The following is a 17643-nucleotide window of genomic DNA, read 5'->3' as shown; positions in this document are numbered from 1 at the left end:
CCCTTTACGCACAGTGCAATCCTATGAGCATATAAAACATGTATTGATTACGGTGATTACAATCGGTTTCAAGGGTTCACCTTCTGGCTTTCGGGGTTGTAGTAGGCTAGGGTCCAAAGTACTGCCAACAGTGCTTTGGGAACGGCCATCAAGAGCACGGGTACCTCTACCTGGTGGTCTGCTGCTCTGGTTGAGCTGGGGAGCTGCAAGCCGGTGGAGTGGACTCTACTCTTCGGTGCCTACGTGCTGAAGGTGGGTAACTCCTCTATTCCAAGGGAGACTGTAGGGGATTTTCGAAATGCTGACAGGCTACACAAGGCTGTGGTATTACTCCAGTTTATAGTACGAGTCACTCTGTCATGATTGTTGAGAGTTGCAAGCAGGCAGGATTTTGCACCAAAAGTTAACAGTTATTCAGCAGTTCTCGCCAGGCACTGACTATTCTTCATCCTTATTGTCTTGATCCATCGAATCGGAGTTCTTGGTTTTAGGGGTTGTGAACGAAACATGTTACTATTAGATTCCTTACCTTAGAATATCGCCAGGCGTCAGACTGGATCCAGAAACTTTTGCGTAGCAGTACACTTGACGTCGGTAGGCGTCGTCTCCGGCTCCGCATCCGTCGTCGGCTTCGTTGGCGCCGTGTTGACATTGTTGGAGTACTTAGACGCCGCCCTCGCGCGCTGACGTCAGATCTTTTTTCTGCGCCAGCAAAACGCTGATCCGGAAAAAGTAGTACCCTTAGTCAATTTTTGACAAACTTTTTCGATCCTTTTTGAGCATTTTTCTCGAAGTCTATCGACTCGACGGTGCCGGTAGGGATGCCCGAGTTTAAACCCTGCGTCGACTGCAACCAACTGATGTCAGTTACCAACCCCCATCCCCTGTGCCTTCACTGTCTGGGCCCCGACCACGACGACAAGTCCTGCTCCGACTGCCGGGCCCTGACGTCCAAAGCTAGACGGGAGCGGTCCCGCAAGCGACTCGAGCTCCGGCAGTCTGCCCACGCCGCTCGAGGTCCCGGTCCGCCAGGAGGTCGAGGGACTGGTCGCGGGGTCGGAGTCATCACCTGTCTTTGGGTTCCTAGTCCTCAGGTAAGAGGCACTAGAAGTTGAGGAGGCATCATCGGTCCTCTGACTCCCCCGACACTCGCGGCCTGCTCCATACCCGCCGGTCCCTGGGCAGAACGCAGCGCCGGAGGAGATCGAGGCGTTCCTCACAGCCATGAGGTCACTCACTCCTCAGTCGGGTTCCACGGCGCCTTCGGGCCAAGGGTCCTGACTGGGTCCCCACGCGGGCCAGGTGCTCCGGCCCCGGTGCCCTCGGGTGCTTCGCCGTCCGCGAGTTCGGTCCCGACGCCGCAGGGTCCCGCTGGATCCGGATCCGGGCCGTCGCCGGCCGACCTTATGACCTCGCCGGTGCCGGCCCCCAGGGTGTCGCCGTCCCCTATCCCACCCTCGCTTCGGGTTCGACGTCGGAGCGGCGCTGCTCGGCGCCGTATTCGACGCCACTTGTAGATTTTTATTTCTATGACCCGGCCCCATCCTTTACACCTGAGTACCAGGTGATAGGTGACAAGGGGTAGTGGGAGGGGTCCGAGGACCCTCTGACACCTGAGTGCCTGTCTTCTCAGGACTGGGCAGGTGAGCTTGGGGATGCCAGTGGTCTGGACACTTCGCCTGACACTGGTTTTGTCTCCCCTCCTACCATGGCTACGGAGGGGGGGCGGCCTATAGTGTGGTGCTGACGCGGGCTGCCAAGGCTTTGGGCCTTGAGCTCCCTGTCGCGGCCATGAGGACTAACCTCCTCACTGAGGTCCTTAAACCGCAGGCAAGCTCGGCTGAGCCTCTGCTGCCGTTTTACAAGGCCTTGTCGGACGTTCTTCTGGGCACTTGTTCCAAGCCCACTACAGGTTCGTCCTTATATCGGAATGTGGCCAGGCGCCGGCTCCGGGTGACCCTTGGTTCCTGTCCACCCACCCCACCCCCGAGAGCCTGGTCATCCAGGCCTCCAACTCCCAGACCGCATTCCCGTCGGCTCCCCCCTATCGGCGATCCAAGAGGTACGAACAGTATGGTAAAAGGATGTTCTCCTCAATTAGTTTGGGGTTGCAGTCAGTCAACACCACGTGCCTCTTGGGCCATTACACCCACTCTCTGTGGGACACAGTCGCGAACTTGCTGCAATAATGTCCGGAGGGGGTCCGGACTAAACTCACCCAAGCCCTTGCGGAGGATCGAGATGCAGCGCGGTATTCCATCCATTGTGAATGAATGAAATGAAATGAAAGAAAATTTATAATGCGCAACTAAAACCCGAAGGCATCAAGGCGCCTATCAAAATAAATCACAAAGAAGGCAAAACAGAACTACAGGTATGCTTTAGCAAGTAGCCGGGTCTTCAGGGCCTTTCTAAAGAACTGCATCGTGGGAAGGGACTTAGTTTCTACAGGAAGAGCGTTCCATAATTTTGGTGCTATGGTAGAAAAAGCTCTGCCTCCCCATTTAACTCTGCGAATGCGTGGTACTGATAGCAGAGACTTGTTGGCGGAACGCAAATTTCTAGAAGGGCTGTAGGGGGCCAGGAGAGCACCAATCCCAGCTGACCTATTTCTCGCTAAGGCGTCATAGGTCAGACACATAATTTTAAAGGAAATCCTGTCTTCAATGGGGAGCCAGTGTAACGACTTTCTAGCGGAAGTGGCTGACGCACGTTTGGGTAAATCTAACACAAACTTGGCCGCCGCGTTCTGGACCATTTGTAGTTGCTGCAGCAACCCCCTGTTGAATCCTGCATACAGCGCATTACAATAATCAAGTCGGGAGCCTCTGAGTGTAACTACAACTTGCTTTCTCGCCTGCTGGGAAAGATAGTGTTTGATCTTCCTCAGAATGTGAATTATGCCCCAGCAGGTGGAGACTGTTCTATTCACCTGCTGACGCATACTGAGGATAGGGTCAATCAGGACTCCTAGGTTTTTAGCTAAAGCAGCAGGTACCAGACAAGCTCCCAGTGAAAGCAGGCCACCAAGTCGCCGACCAGATATCCTCCTTTCCTCCAAACACCAAGATCTCCGTCTTCTCACCATTAAGTTTCAATGAGTTGTGAATCATCCATTGAGCGACTGCCTCCATACAGAATCTGTGGGCTGGATACCACGGACTCACTGGGGACAGCAATGGCAAAGACGGTGGCGATTCGACGGCACGCCTGGTTGAGGTCCGCCAACTTTTCGGCAGATGTCCAGAATACTCTTATGGACTTGCCGTTTGGTGGCCGTCGCCTCTTTGGCGACCAGGCAGACCATGCGCTTGAGCGCTTTAAGGACTCCAGGGCTACGACCAAGTCCTTGGGCCTCTCGGCCCGCGCCAGCAAACGGTCGCCTTTCGCTCCTTTTGTGGCCAAGGAAGGGGCGCCCCTACATGTCCTGCCAGCCACAGGCCGCAGACTACCATCCAGCACGGGGGCAGACGTGGAAACCGCCGTGGTGGCCGTCGGAGACAACGGCGAGGCCAGTCCACACCTGCCCCTGCAGAATCCGCCTTGAAACCCTCCTAGTCTGAGCTTTCAGGCCCATGTGACGCCAGTGGGGAGCAGGGTTCGCCATCACCACCACCACCGGCGCACTGCCACATCAGACTGGTGGATGCTGCAAATCGTCCAAAAGGGCTACTCCCTCCCCTTCGAGGCGACCCCTCCAGCCATGCCACCACAGTACCACCGCGTGTCGGGGGATCACTTGAAACTTCTACAAGAGGAAGTTACGGCTCTCTTGGCCAAGAGGGCTATCGAGCACATTCCTCGGCCAGAAGCAGGGTGTGGTTGTTACTCCCACTACTTTCTGGTACCCAATAAGGGCAAAGGGGGCCTACGCCTTATCTTAGACCTGCGGAACGTCAACGGCTTCCTCCGGAAGGAGAAGTTCAAGATGCTGACTTTCGCTCAGGTCTTAGCTGCCCTGGACCCGGGAGACTGGATGGTAGCGTTGGACTTGCAGATCTGAAAGAGACACGTTAGTGATAGATTCCTTACCTTAGAATATCCCCAGGCGTCAGACTGGATCCGGAAACTTTTGCGTAGCAATACCCCTGCGCGCTGGTAGGCGTCGTCTGCGGCTCCGCGTCCGTCGTCGGCGTCGTGAGTGCCGGGATGACGTCATCGGAGTACTTAGACGGCGCCCATGCGCGCTGACGTCAGTTCTTCTTTTTTCCGCGCCAGCTAGCGCAGATCCGGAAGAAGCTCTACCCCCAGTCACTTTTTGACTGAAATATTTTGATCCTTTTTGATCTTCTCTTTAGTCGACTGTCTCGACTATTGGTGCCAGGGATGCCCGGGTTCAAGCCTTGTTCGAAGTGCGGCCGACTCATGTCGGTCACGGACCCCCATCGCCGGTGCCTGAAGTGCTTAGGCCTCGACCACGACGATCGAACCTGCGCCGACTGCCGGGCCCTGACGTCGAAGGCTAGGCGGGAGCGGTCCCGCAAGCGTCTCGAGCTGAGGCACTCGGCCCCGCGCCGCTCCAGGTCCCGGTCCCGGTCCCACGGGAGGTCGAGGGACAGGTCGCGAGGTCGGAGTCATCGACGTTCCGGGAGTGACCACCGATCGTCTGGTTCCAAGTCCTCAGGAAAGAGGCATGAGAGGTCGGAGCGACACCATCGGTCCTCCGACCCGCCCCGACGCTTGCTCGATGCGGCCGGGGACTCGGGCGACACCGCCCACGCGGCTCCGCGGGAGTCGCAAGCGTCGCCGCCTGCCCCACACCTTCGGGTCCCTGGGCACGGCGCGTCGCAGGAGGAGGTCGAGAGGTACCTCATGGCCATGAGGGCCCTCCCTCCTCAGTCGGTTCCCGTGGCGCCTTCGGGCCGATCGGCTCCGTCTGGAGGTCCTTCCGGGTCGGGCGCTTCGGCCCCGACGACGTCGGGTGCTTCGGCCCCGGCGCCGCTGGCGACTTCGGTCCCGGCCCCGCGCGACCTCGCTGGATCCGGCTCCGGATCCGGGACCTCGCCGGTCGACCTTACGACCTCACCGGCGCCGTCCCTTCAGGTGTCGTCCCCGGCAGCCGATGTGGTTGCCGCCCCCAATGTTTCCTACGGTCCTACTCAGGAGTCGGAGGGGCGCCGCTGGGCGCCGATTCCGACGGCCTTTGGAGAATTCTATCTCCACGAGGAGGCCCTGGCTGTTGACCCTGGTCTCCAGGAGCCAGGTGACGAGGAGCAGTGGGAGGGGTCCGAGGACCCTCTGGCACGTGATTGCCAGTCACACCAGGACTGGACATATGAGCTTGGGGAGGCCAGTGGTATTGACACCTCGCCAGACACTGGATTTACGTCGCCCCCGACTGTGGCTTCGGAGGCGGGTTCTGCTTACAGCGTAGTGTTGACGAAGGCAGCTAAGGCCCTGAGCCTTCAGCTCCCCGTCGCGGCCGTGAGGACTAATCTCCTCACCGAGGTCCTCAAACCGCAGTCCGGCTCCGCGGAGCCCCTCCTGCCGTTCAATGAGGCCTTGTGTGACGTTCTTCTGGGCACTTGGTCCAAGCCCGCCACAGGCCCCCCTGTGGACAGGAACGTGGCCAGACGCTACCGCCCGGCACCGGGCGACCCATGCTTTTTGTCCACCCATCCCACCCCCGAGAGTCTGGTCATCCAGGCCTCAAATTCCCAAACCGCATTCCCGTCGGCCCCGCCCGACAGGGAATCCAAGAGATATGAACAGTTCGGGAAGAAGGTCTTCTCGTCTGTGAGCCTAGGGCTACGGTCTGTGAACACCAACTGTCTCTTGGGCCGCTACACCCACACCCTGTGGGACACGGTTGCGGAGGTGCTGCCACAATGCCCAGAGGAGGTCAGGGCTAAACTCAGCCAAACCCTTGCGGACGGCCGAGATGCAGCACGCTTTTCTATCCGGTGTGGGCTGGATACAACGGACTCACTGGGCAGGGCGATGGCAACGACGGTGGCGGTTCGACGCCACGCCTGGTTGAGGTCCGCCAACTTCTCGGCCGATGTCCAGGCCACCCTCCTGGACATGCCGTTTGATGGCCGTCGCCTCTTCGGCGACAAGGCAGACCATGCGCTGGAACGTTTCAAGGACTCCAGGGCCACGGCCAAGTCCTTGGGCCTTACGGCCCCACGCCAGCAATCGGGTGCCTTTCGCTCCTTTCGTGGCCACGGAAGGGGCGCCCCACCACGTACCGTCAGCCACGCGCCGCAGAATGTACAACAACGCGGTGGCGGACGTGGGAACCGCCGTGGCGGTGGTCGGGGCCAGCGGAGAGGCCAGTCCACACCTCCCTCAGCAGCCCCTGCCTCAAAACCTTCCTAGTCCGAGTTTCCAGGCCCATGTGACGCCTGTGGGAGGCAGGGTTCGCCATCACCTCTCCCACTGGCATACAGTCACTTCGGACAGGTGGGTGCTGCAAATTGTCCGAAGGGGCTTCTCCCTCCCCTTCGAGTCATCCCCTCCATCCATGCCACCACAATACCACCGTGTGTCGGGGGATCACTTGCAACTTCTGCAAGAGGAGGTTTTGGCCCTCTTGGCCAAGAGGGCCATCGAGCGCGTTCCTGGGCCAGAAGTAGGACGTGGTTGCTACTCCCACTACTTCCTGGTACCCAAGAAGGGCAAAGGGGGCCTACGCCCTATCTTGGATCTGCGGAACGTCAACGACTTCCTCCGGACGGAGAAGTTCAAGATGCTCACTTTGGCTCAGGTCCTGGCTGCCCTGGACCCAGGAGACTGGATGGTAGCGTTGGACTTGCAGGACGCCTATTTCCACATCCCCGTCCTGCCGGCCCACCGGCGTTACCTGCGGTTCACGGTAGGCCAAGAGCACTTTCAGTTTACCGTGCTCCCCTTCGGCCTTACCAGCGCCCCACGGGTGTTCACGAAGGTGATGGCGGTGGTCGCAGCCCATCTGCGCAGGCAGGGGATATCAGTCTTCCCCTACCTCGACGACTGGTTGTTGAAGGCGGGCTCGCCCCAGACAGTCGTCAGCCACCTCCAGACTACGGCCGACCTCCTGCACTTGCTGGGGTTCTCCATCAATGTGCCGAAGTCACACCTGTGTCCCTCTCAAAAGCTCCTCTTCATCGGAGCGGTTCTCGACTCGGCGCAGTTTCGGGTTTACCCACCCGAACAGCGGGTCCGGGATATTCAGGCTCTGATTCCAATCTTCCAGCCGTTATCCCGGGTCTCGGTCAGGTTGACGCTGCGGCTTCTGGGACTGATGGCTTCCTGCATCCTTCTGGTGCGTCACGCCAGGTGGCGGATGCGGGCTCTGCAGTGGGACCTGAAGTTTCAGTGGGCCCAGCATCAGGGCAACCTATCCGATCATGTCCTGATCTCGGAGGGCACTGCGAGGCAACTGCAGTGGTGGCTCACGGACCGCGACTGGGTCAGTGGCAGACCCCTCTCCCTACCCCAGCCGGAGCACGTAGTTGTGACGGACGCGTCCCTCCTGGGCTGGGGGGGCCACATGGGAGAGGCGGAGATCAGAGGCCTCTGGTCTCCGGCGGAGTCCCGGCTCCATATCAACCTTCTGGAGCTGAGGGCGATTCGTCTTGCACTGAAGGCATTCCTCCCCTCTGTCAGGGGGAGCATAGTGCAAGTGTTCACCGACAACACCACCGCCATGTGGTACTGCAACAAACAGGGCGGAGTGGGGTCGTGGACCCTTTGCCAGGAGGCTCTGCGCCTATGGCAATGGCTGGAACATCAGGGCGTGACCCTGGTGGTTCAACACCTGGCAGGCTCTCTGAATGCCAGGGCGGACGAACTCAGCCGTCGGTGCATGATGGATCACGAATGGCGTCTGAACTCGGACGTGGCGCAAGGTCTCTTTCAGCAGTGGGGAGAGCCTTGGTTAGATCTATTCGCCACAGAAGAGAACGCGCAATGTCATCAGTTCTGCGCGTTGGAATTTCCAAGGCAGCACTCGCTCGGAGACGCTTTTCGTCGCGAGTGGAGCTGCGGTCTGTTGTACGCCTTTCCGCCTATACCACTTCTGCCCAGAGTGCTGAAGAAGATCAGGCGCGACCGGGCCCAGGTTATCCTTGTGGCTCCGGACTGGGCACGAAGATACTGGTATCCCGAGCTACTCAGCATGTCAGTCGATCCCCCGATTCGTCTGCCTCTTCGGGAGGACCTTCTGTCGCAGCAGCAGGGGACGGTCCTGCACCCGAACCTGTCCAGTCTCCACCTACAAGCTTGGAGATTGAGCGGCGGCAGTTGAGGCCATTTGACTTGCCTCCCGAAGTCTGTGATATCATTCTGGCAGCCAGGCGTCCCTCCACAAAGTCGGTATACGCCTGCCGGTGGAACAGATTTGTGGCATGGTGCACAGCAAAGGCTGTGGATCCTCTCTCTGCACCCCTTTCGGAAGTGCTGCTCTTTCTTCTTTCCCTTGCCCATCAGGGCTCTGCTCTGGGCACTCTTAAAGGGTACCTCTCTGCTCTATCCGCCTTCTTGAGGCTACCAGACCAGCCTTCTTTATTCAAGTCCCCTATTGTAGGTAGATTCCTGAAGGGCATCACGCACATGTTCCCTCCTGTTCCCTTCGTGATGCCCCAGTGGGACTTGAATCTGGTTCTCACCTATCTGATGTGTGCTCCCTTTGAGCCACTCCATAACTGCCCTCTTCGTCTCCTTACTCTAAAGACGGCGTTCCTGGTTGCCATCACCTCTGCCAGGAGGGTGAGTGAGCTCCAGGCTCTTTCTTCTTCTCCTCCTTTCCTGTCTGTTCATCCTGATAAGGTGGTGTTACGTACACGGCCTTCCTTTCTGCCCAAGGTTGTTACGGCCTTCCACATCGGGCAGTCCATCACTTTGCCCACCTTCTTTCCGCCTCCGCATCCCTCGAAAGAGGAGGAGAGGCTCCACCGTCTGGATCCAAAACGTGCGCTCTCCTACTACCTAGATCGCAAACGCCAATTCCGGGTGGATGACCAACTCTTCGTTGGTTACGTGGGCGCGAAGAAGGGGAAGGCTGTGCACAAGAGGACCATCTCTAGGTGGATCATCTTGTGTATCCAAGCATGTTACTCCATGGCGAGGAAGGAGCTCCCAGCTGGATTGCGGGCTCACTCCACTCGGGCCACGGCGACGACAACCGCCCTGGGCCGCGGTGTCCCCCTGCAGGACATTTGCCAGGCAGCTACGTGGGCCTCGCTGCACACGTTCGCAAGACACTACTGCCTGGACAGTCAAGTCCGGAGGGATGGCTTCTTTGGCTGTTCCGTCCTCCAGGACTTTCTGGTGTGATATTGGTTCGCAGACCCTCCACCGGGGTTGGTATTGCTGGGGTATCTATTCTAAGGTAAGGAATCTATCACTAACGTGTCTCTTTCAGATGCACAAGTTACTACTTGTGTAACAATATATCTGTAAGAGACATTAGTTAGTGATAGATTCCTTACCGACCCACCCATCCTCCCCGTTCTGCGAACCGATATCTAGGGTTAAGGTCATCCCCTTTCAGGGCCCTAGTTTCATGGCACCAGTGTTAGTTCTATCATGGCTCTGCGTATCTGGCGCGGAAAAGCTGTGTTATCAGAACTGACGTCAGCGCGCATGGGCGCCGTCTAAGTACTCCGATGACGTCATCCCGGCGCTCACGACGCCGACGACGGACGCGGAGCCGCAGACGACGCCTACCAGCGCGCAGGGGTATTGCTACGCAAAAGTTTCCGGATCCAGTCTGACGCCTGGGGATATTCTAAGGTAAGGAATCTATCACTAACTAATGTCTCTTACAGATATATCGTTACACAAGTAGTAACTTGTGCGACGCTTATTTCCATGTTCCCGTCCTGCCGGCCCACCGGCGTTACCTGCGGTTCACGGTAGGCCACGAGCACTTTCATTATCCAGTATTTGGGTGTCTTTCATAGATTCACATGCCTGAATCATTCCCCGTCGCCGAGACGGGAGCCTCCGGTACATAAAAAAGTAATGTCCTAAGGACATACATAGAGAACATAGGCCGAAGGGCCTCCCCTTTGGGGCCTTTCCACGTCCTTATGTAAAAAGGACCGAACTCTCATCGTTAGCCAATCAGCTCCGACCTCCCTCTAGAACCTTCCCGGGAGGAGCCTCCGTCCCTCAGATTTTCTACCGCACGTTGTGCTAGGGAGTCTCCAACCTGAGCTCTTCAGGTTTATTGCTTCGAAGTCTCAAACTTCTCTGGAAAATCCCTCTGTTCAAAGGAATAATTATCCTATCTTCGACTGCCGTCTCCCATGTCGGAATCCAATAAAAAGGCTTCATCCATGGCAGACTCGCAAAAGAAAGCCCTTCTCAGGGCCTGTTCCTCCTGCGGCAAGAAGCGGATTCAAGCGGAGGATAAGCACGATCTGTGCTTGTATTGCCTGTACCCTGACCACGTCTCTGACAAGTGTAGGGTGTGTAGAGCCTTCCCAAAGAAGACTGTAAAGGAAAGAGAGGCTCGCCTTCTCGAATGGCTCGACAGGCTTAAGGACCGAGACACTCTGGAATCTTCCGAGGGTAGTGTCTCCGTGTCCTCAAAAGTCTCCAAGAAGAGACCCAGGGAACAGTCCCCTGGAGAGACAGACACTCCTCCCAAGAAGGCGCACAGGAAGCCTTCGGAGGCACGTTCCACCACCTCCTCCGTGTCTGCTCGAGACGACCAGAGGTTCAAGAAACCCGCTCCATCTACTAAGCGGACCACCTCGGTCTCGACCACCGTGTCGACCACTACGGCCTCATCGCCCTCCGCGACGGCCACGACGACCACCACTGCGTCCTCAGGCGCACCGGTCTCCTCTACCATTCCTCTGAAGTCTTCGTCCAAGACCAAAACAGGATCATCGACGGTGTCCCCACTGTCTGCGTCATCGTCGCCTAAGAGATCCAAGTCAAGTTCGAAAGGTCGGCCTTCGCCGAAGAAATCTCAAACCGAAGGATCGTCACCTACACAGTCAAGGTCAGGTTCGAAAGGCCCGCCTTCACCCAAGCAATCTCGAGTTGAAGGCTCTACCACCAGTAAGTCCACGGTTCAATTGTTCCCGCAGACTTTGGTTCCATCGACAATATCGGAATCGTTGCAGTCGCCAACCCAGGCGGCGGGCGCGCCATCTTCACGCACGTCGTCGGAAGGGACCCCGGCGCCATCTTGGAAGGAATCAAGATTGGTCGAGGTCTCCATTCACTCGATTCCACCCTCCTCGGTTCCCCCAACGAAGGGGTTGCCACCCGTTCAGGAGCAGGTAGCTCTGCAGAGTGAGGATTCCGATGAGGAGAACCAGCCCGATCCGGCCACCTCCCTATCGGACAATCACGAGGACCAGGAGGAAGTCATGTATCAGGAACGTTCCGTACACTCAAGTGTCCGCACGGAAACCACCCCGATGATCTGTTTGCCCGTATCCCTGGTCAACGATTTGCGCTGCCTAGTGCAGGACTATAAGCAGAGATTCCCGGATGCCGACAGCGGAACCCAGGCACCGGTCACCCAGGCGCAGCCGTCTGCCTCGCGTCCTTCCGCTCTCCAGGCCCGGCCTCGGAACCAACCCCAACCTCGTGCTCGGCCCCAGCCTCAGGTAGAGGACTCCTCTGAGGATGAGGAGGGGGAGGCGGACTTGGAGGAAGGTGAAGTGCAAGACGTCGACTCGGACCAGAGAAACGACGACGCCGATGCTGCGTCATCCCAGCATTCGTCAACCCCGGCGTCCCCACAACCGCGCCAAACCAAAGCGACGGACGTCGGGGGGTTCCACAGGCTAGTGGACAGGGCGGCTAAGAGGTTCCACATGGCGGTGGAATCCACGGAAACGGAATGCTTCCTCCATGATTTCAAAGAACACAGCCAGAAGTCGGCCAAGTCTATTCCAGTTATAGACTTTCTGTGGGAACAAGGCAAGAAGTTGATGCTTACACCTGCCTCGGTGCCTGCGGTTGTTCCGCGCCTGGATAAAAAATATAAGGCCCCGCTTACCGCGCCGGCCTGCCTTACCGGCCACCCCAAACCGGATTCGGTAGTGACTCAGGCGGCTCAAAAACAATCCCGCAACCCATCCTCGCCACTGTCCGCACCCCCGGACAAGGAGGGCAGAAAATTGGACACCATTGGCAAGCGGTTCTCTACCACGTCCGCCATGACCATCAAGGTGGCAAATTCCATCGCCCTGCTAGGGCGCTACAACCGCCAGCTATGGGAAGACATTGCCCCCTACCTGCAAGACCTGCCGGCCACGGTCCAGGACGAGGTGAAAGCTCTCCTGGCGGAAGGACAAAACTCAGCTGCAGAGATCATCGACTGCGCCATCGACGCAGCCATGACTGGATTCCGCCAGTTGGCCGGGGCTGCCGTGCTCCGGCGCCAGGGCTGGCTCAAGGCAACGTCCTTTCGACAAGAGGTCCAGTCTAAGGTACTGGACATGCCATTCGACGGTCAGTTTCTTTTTGGGGAAAAGATAGACGAAGCACTCCAGGCCATTAAGAAGGATACCGACACAGCAAGGGCGCTGGGCTCCCTCCAGTCCCGGAACCAGTCCTTTCGGGGTGGCCGCTCCAGAGGCCAGTATTCCTACAGAGGTTCCTACCAAAATAGGTCGTCCTACTCCTACGGCAACAGGAACCAGCCCCAGCACAAACAACAGAACCGACAGTCGTCCTATGGGAGGTCGTCCTTCAGAGGCAAATCCGCCAAGAAGGGCGCTGGCGGCCGCCAGTGACCATTTACTCCAGCCAGTCCCACCACCGTCTCAATCCTTTCAAATTGGAGGAAAACTGACCCACTTCCTCCCCAATTGGCGAAAAATCACTACGGATCGGTGGGTACTACAGATAATTCAATTTGGACATTCCCTCGAAATTATCAACACCCCTCCCAACACACCTCCGCTGAAGCGTGCTCACAAACACCTGCACCTCCTTCTCAAGGAAGTCTCCGCCATGTTGGTAAAAGGGAGCCATCGAGAGGGTCCCAGCGTCCCAGAAGGGGACTGGATTTTATTCCCACTTCTTCCTGGTCCAACAGAAGGGAGACAAGTTGAGGCCAATCCTGGACCTCCGGGCGCTCAACGCCTTCCTTCGGAGTCAGTCCTTCCGGATGGTAACGTTACAGGAGATCCTGGGAGCGCTGGAGAGGGGAGACTCGATGGTCTCCCTGGACTTACAGGACGCCTACTACCATATCCCCATCCTCACAAGGCACAGGAGGTTCCTGCGGTTCGAGGTAGCAGGCAGACATTATCAGTTCAAGGTCTTGCCCTTCGGCCTCAAGTCCGCGCCACGTATCTTCACGAAGTGCTTGGCACCGGTGGCAGCCTTCCTGCGGCAAAGAGGTCACCAGGTATTCCCCTACCTGGACGACTGGCTGGTGAAGGCGCCTTCTCCGGGGGGCGCGACCGCTTCCTCCAACGCCTGCAGCGCACTTTTTCAACAGCTGGGTCTGACGATCAACCTCAAAAAATCCTGCACTACTCCATCCACGAGGATCACCTTCCTAGGGGCTACCTTAGACACGGATTGCGCAAAGGCCTTCCCCTCGGAGGACAGGACCAACAAAATACTGTCTCTGGCCGCGGCGGTGGCCAAGAAATCTCGCATCAAAGTCAGGACATTCACCTCCCTGCTAGGGATGATGTCCTCCTGCATTCTCCTCATACCGCACTGCCGGCTCCGCATGCGTCCCCTGCAGGAGGCTCTGGCGCGGCAATGGAAACAGAGTTCCGGCTCGTTCGAGGACGTTATCAGGATCACACCGGCCATCATAAAGGCCCTTCTGTGGTGGAGAAGGCGGAAACACCTGACGGCCGGCTTGCAGTTCCTCCTGCCGCCGGCACCTCTGGTCATCACGACAGATGCCTCCCTGGAAGGCTGGGGCGCTGTTCTATTGGACCTTCGAGTCAGCGGCAAATGGGAGGCCCAAGAGAAACTACTACACATAAACCTCTTGGAGCTGAGGGCTGTGTATCTGGCTCTGCAGGCATTCCTGCCACGTATCGGAACTTCCCCGGTGCTCGTCAAAACGGACAACACCACGACGATGCACTACCTGAACAAACAAGGGGGAACGCGATCTCTCTCTCTCTCACGAGAATCGCAGAAAATCTGGAACTGGTTGGTGGCGCACGGGCTCTCCCTCAAGGCGGAGTACGTTCCTGGAAAGGACAATACCATCGCGGACGCCCTCAGCAGGCAGACCTCTCTCTCCCACGAATGGGAGCTGCACGGCGACACAGTGGCCCACCTCTTCTCGCAATGGGGAGCCCCGAAGATCGATCTCTTCGCGACAGCAGGGAACGCCAAATGCCCAAGCTACGCAAGCTGGCATCCCCAACAGGGGTCGTTGGGAAATGCTTTTTCCATCGGCTGGTTCAGCGTGTTTGCGTACGCTTTTCCTCCGTTCCCGATGATACCGAGGCTCCTCCGGAAGATGAAGACGGAGCCGTGCACCCTGATCCTGATTGCTCCGTACTGGCCGAGACAACACTGGTTCTCGGACCTGCTTCGCCTCTCCATCAGGCCCCCGATTCACCTGCGACAACACCCGAACCTCTTAACGATGTCCGGAGGCCAGGTACACCACCCGAACCTCCGCTCTCTCAAATTATCGGCCTGGCTCCTGAGCACCGAGAGTTCGGAGACCTAGAGATCCCGCAGGACTGCAGGGCCGTCCTAGCCAAAGCGAGGGCGGGCAGCACGAACAAGACCTACTCGCTGAAGTGGAAGAGGTTCTGCTTGTGGTGTTCGGAACAGGGCTTACACCCTCTACGGGTCACCCCAGTGCAGCTGCTACCGTACCTCCTCCACCTGGCTCAATCGGGGCTGGCTCATGCCTCCATTAAGGTTCATCTGGCTGCGATTTCTAGATTCACCAGGACCTCATCAGGGCCTTCACTATGGTCCAGTCGGCTGATAAAGCAATTTCTGAAGGGGCTCTACAGATCCTTTCCGAGGCCTCGGAAAGTCCCTCCAACCTGGCAGTTGAACTTGGTGCTCAACCAACTCATGAAACACCCATTCGAGCCCATATACCGGGCCTCTCTCAAACATCTCTCCTGGAAAACGGCACTCCTGCTCGCCCTGACGTCAGCCAGGAGGGTCAGCGAACTTCAGGCGCTGTCTATTCAGGAACCGTATCTCCAATTCAGGCACGACCGATTGGTACTCAGGCCCAACCCTAAATTCATACCTAAAGTGCCTTCAGACTTTCATCTGAACGAACCAATTGTCCTCAAGTCCTTTTTTGCGAACCCTTCCACAGCGGCAGAAAGGGCGCTGCATTCCTTGGACCTTAAAAGATGTCTCAAATTCTACTTGGACAGAACCAAAGATGTACGTAAATCTTCTCAACTGTTTGTAGGCTACAGCAACCCGCGAATGGGTTTGCCCCTAACAAAACAGAGCATCTCCCGCTGGATTTCATCAGCGATTACGTTTTGCCATGATCAGGCCGGACGGCCTTTAACGGACCGAGTGGCTGCCCACTCTACCAGAGCGATGTCCGCGTCGGCGGCGCTCTTCGCTGGAGTGACGGTCCTGGACATTTGCCGAGCGGCGACCTGGAAGTCCCCGCACACCTTTTCCAAGCATTACTGCCTGGACATCGAACTGCAGAAGGATGCTGCAGTGGGACAAGCGGTGCTGCGCCATCTCTTCCAATAAGGTGAGCCTTACCTCGTCCCGCCATCCAGGTATGCACATTCTTCATGGTTTTTCTGCTATATGCATGACTGTATATTACCATGTTCTCTCATGTTGTCTGTAATTTATGCAGATCTGCTGGAGGTGAGAATGTGCTTTACCATTATGCATGTATAACTGCTGGCTACTCTGATTCAGGCATGTGAATCTATGAAAGACACCCAAATACTGGATAAGAAATGCGTTACTTACCTGTAACAGCAGTTATCCAGTATTGGTGTCTTTCATAGATTCACATGCAACCCTCCCGCCTCCCCGGTAAGGACTCACGTACCTCTATGTCTAGTTGCGATACCCTAGCTGGGTGCGTACGAAAATCTGAGGGACGGAGGCTCCTCCCGGGAAGGTTCTAGAGGGAGGTCGGAGCTGATTGGCTAACGATGAGAGTTCGGTCCTTTTTACATAAGGACGTGGAAAGGCCCCAAAGGGGAGGCCCTTCGGCCTATGTTCTCTATGTATGTCCTTAGGACATTACTTTTTTATGTACCGGAGGCTCCCGTCTCGGCGACGGGGAATGATTCAGGCATGTGAATCTATGAAAGACACCAATACTGGATAACTGCTGTTACAGGTAAGTAACGCATTTCTTTTACCGTGCTCCCCTTCGGCCTTACCAGCGCCCCACGGGTGTTCACGAATGTGATGGCGGTGGTCACAGCTCATCTGCGCAGGTTAAGGATTTCAGTCTTTCCCTACCTCGACGACTGGTTGTTGAAGGCGGGCTCACCCCAGACATTCGTCAGCCACCTCCAGACTACGGCCGACCTCCTGCACCTGCTGGGGTTCTCCATCAATGTGCCGAAGTCACACCTATGTCCCTTTCAGAAGCTCCGCTTCAAGGAGCGGTTATAGACTCAGCGCAGTTTCGGGATATTCAGGCTCTGATTCCGATCTATCAGCCGTTATCCAGAGTCTTGGTCAGGTTGACGCTGCGGCTTCTGGGGCTGATGGCTGTGAGAAGTTGGCCTGATATATGATGTTCACTAGTTCTAGTGACCACCTTGTATCAGCCCAAACAACCCTTATGGTGATTGGTTGTAAGTCAACCTTGTAGACCAGCTATCCTAGTGGTAGCGTGGACAAAGCAGTCTTAGGCTAAACTCTTTTGGCATGTGAAGCCAGCTGTATTACCATATGTAACCCCCTTGAACACCAAGTGAAAGGACACCACACAGGATATATTCTCAAAATATATATGTATTTATTAATACAAATAGTCCCCTGAACTCTTTATGAGCACAGAAGCAAACACATTAAAACAATTCAATTGATAAGTATACAAAAGTAGCACAAATATGGATAGGCCCAGTTGGCCCCTAAAACCATATACTAAAGAAGTGGTATAAGTACCACAAGTCGAAAGGAAGTAAGGCATAGGGCCCTGGGAATCGCTGGGGCCATGCTGGACTAACACAGGTTAGGAACTAGGAGGCCCACGGGATCTGGTTTGCAGTGCGCAAAGTTAGGAGCAGTTCACATTGGAATCAATGGATGCGTAAAAGTTAAAAAGGTGAAGGTAAGAAGTCTTCCGGTCAGTCTAGGTCTTAACCCTTTGGAATCTGGACACTAGGAGTGCTAAACTACTGGGGGCACCGGAGTGCCAGCGTTACCTCACCCACGGGAAGCGGGTGCAGTGGTGCCAAAGTGTGTCGGGATTCTGCAGGAGTCCGGATGGAGCCTTGGAGTGTTGATGCTGCAGACGACCTGATGTGAAGAGTTCCGGTGGATCCAAGGGTGGATCTGAAGAGGTGAATGTAGGAGAGTAGGGTCTGCAATCCTATGGTCACCCCAGATTTTTGCTTTTTGCTTTACTGGTTTACGACTTTCCCTGGCTGTGGGCCTGCTAATCAGACCCACAGCCTAGCTGTTCTCTCTCTAAATTTACATCCATGTACTTTAGGTGCATTTACCAATTGGTATTGGGTCACTCTTGTAAGTCCTTGTACAGTGTACCATAGGTACCCAGGGCATAAGTGA

General features: G+C 56.6%; 1 protein-coding gene across 2 annotated transcripts in view; it reads left to right on the top strand.

Moving 5' to 3' along the window:
* BRWD3 (bromodomain and WD repeat domain containing 3) overlaps positions 1–17643 on the top strand; it is a 1253402-nt gene that overhangs the window by 1180798 nt on the left and 54961 nt on the right. The window lies entirely within an intron of this gene.

Source organism: Lissotriton vulgaris, chromosome 4_1 (genome assembly GCF_964263255.1).
Source record: "Lissotriton vulgaris chromosome 4_1, aLisVul1.2, whole genome shotgun sequence".
Classification (NCBI taxonomy): domain Eukaryota; kingdom Metazoa; phylum Chordata; class Amphibia; order Caudata; family Salamandridae; genus Lissotriton; species Lissotriton vulgaris.
Note: the sequence above shows the minus strand (reverse complement) of the source record. Positions and strands in the feature narration are given on the sequence as shown.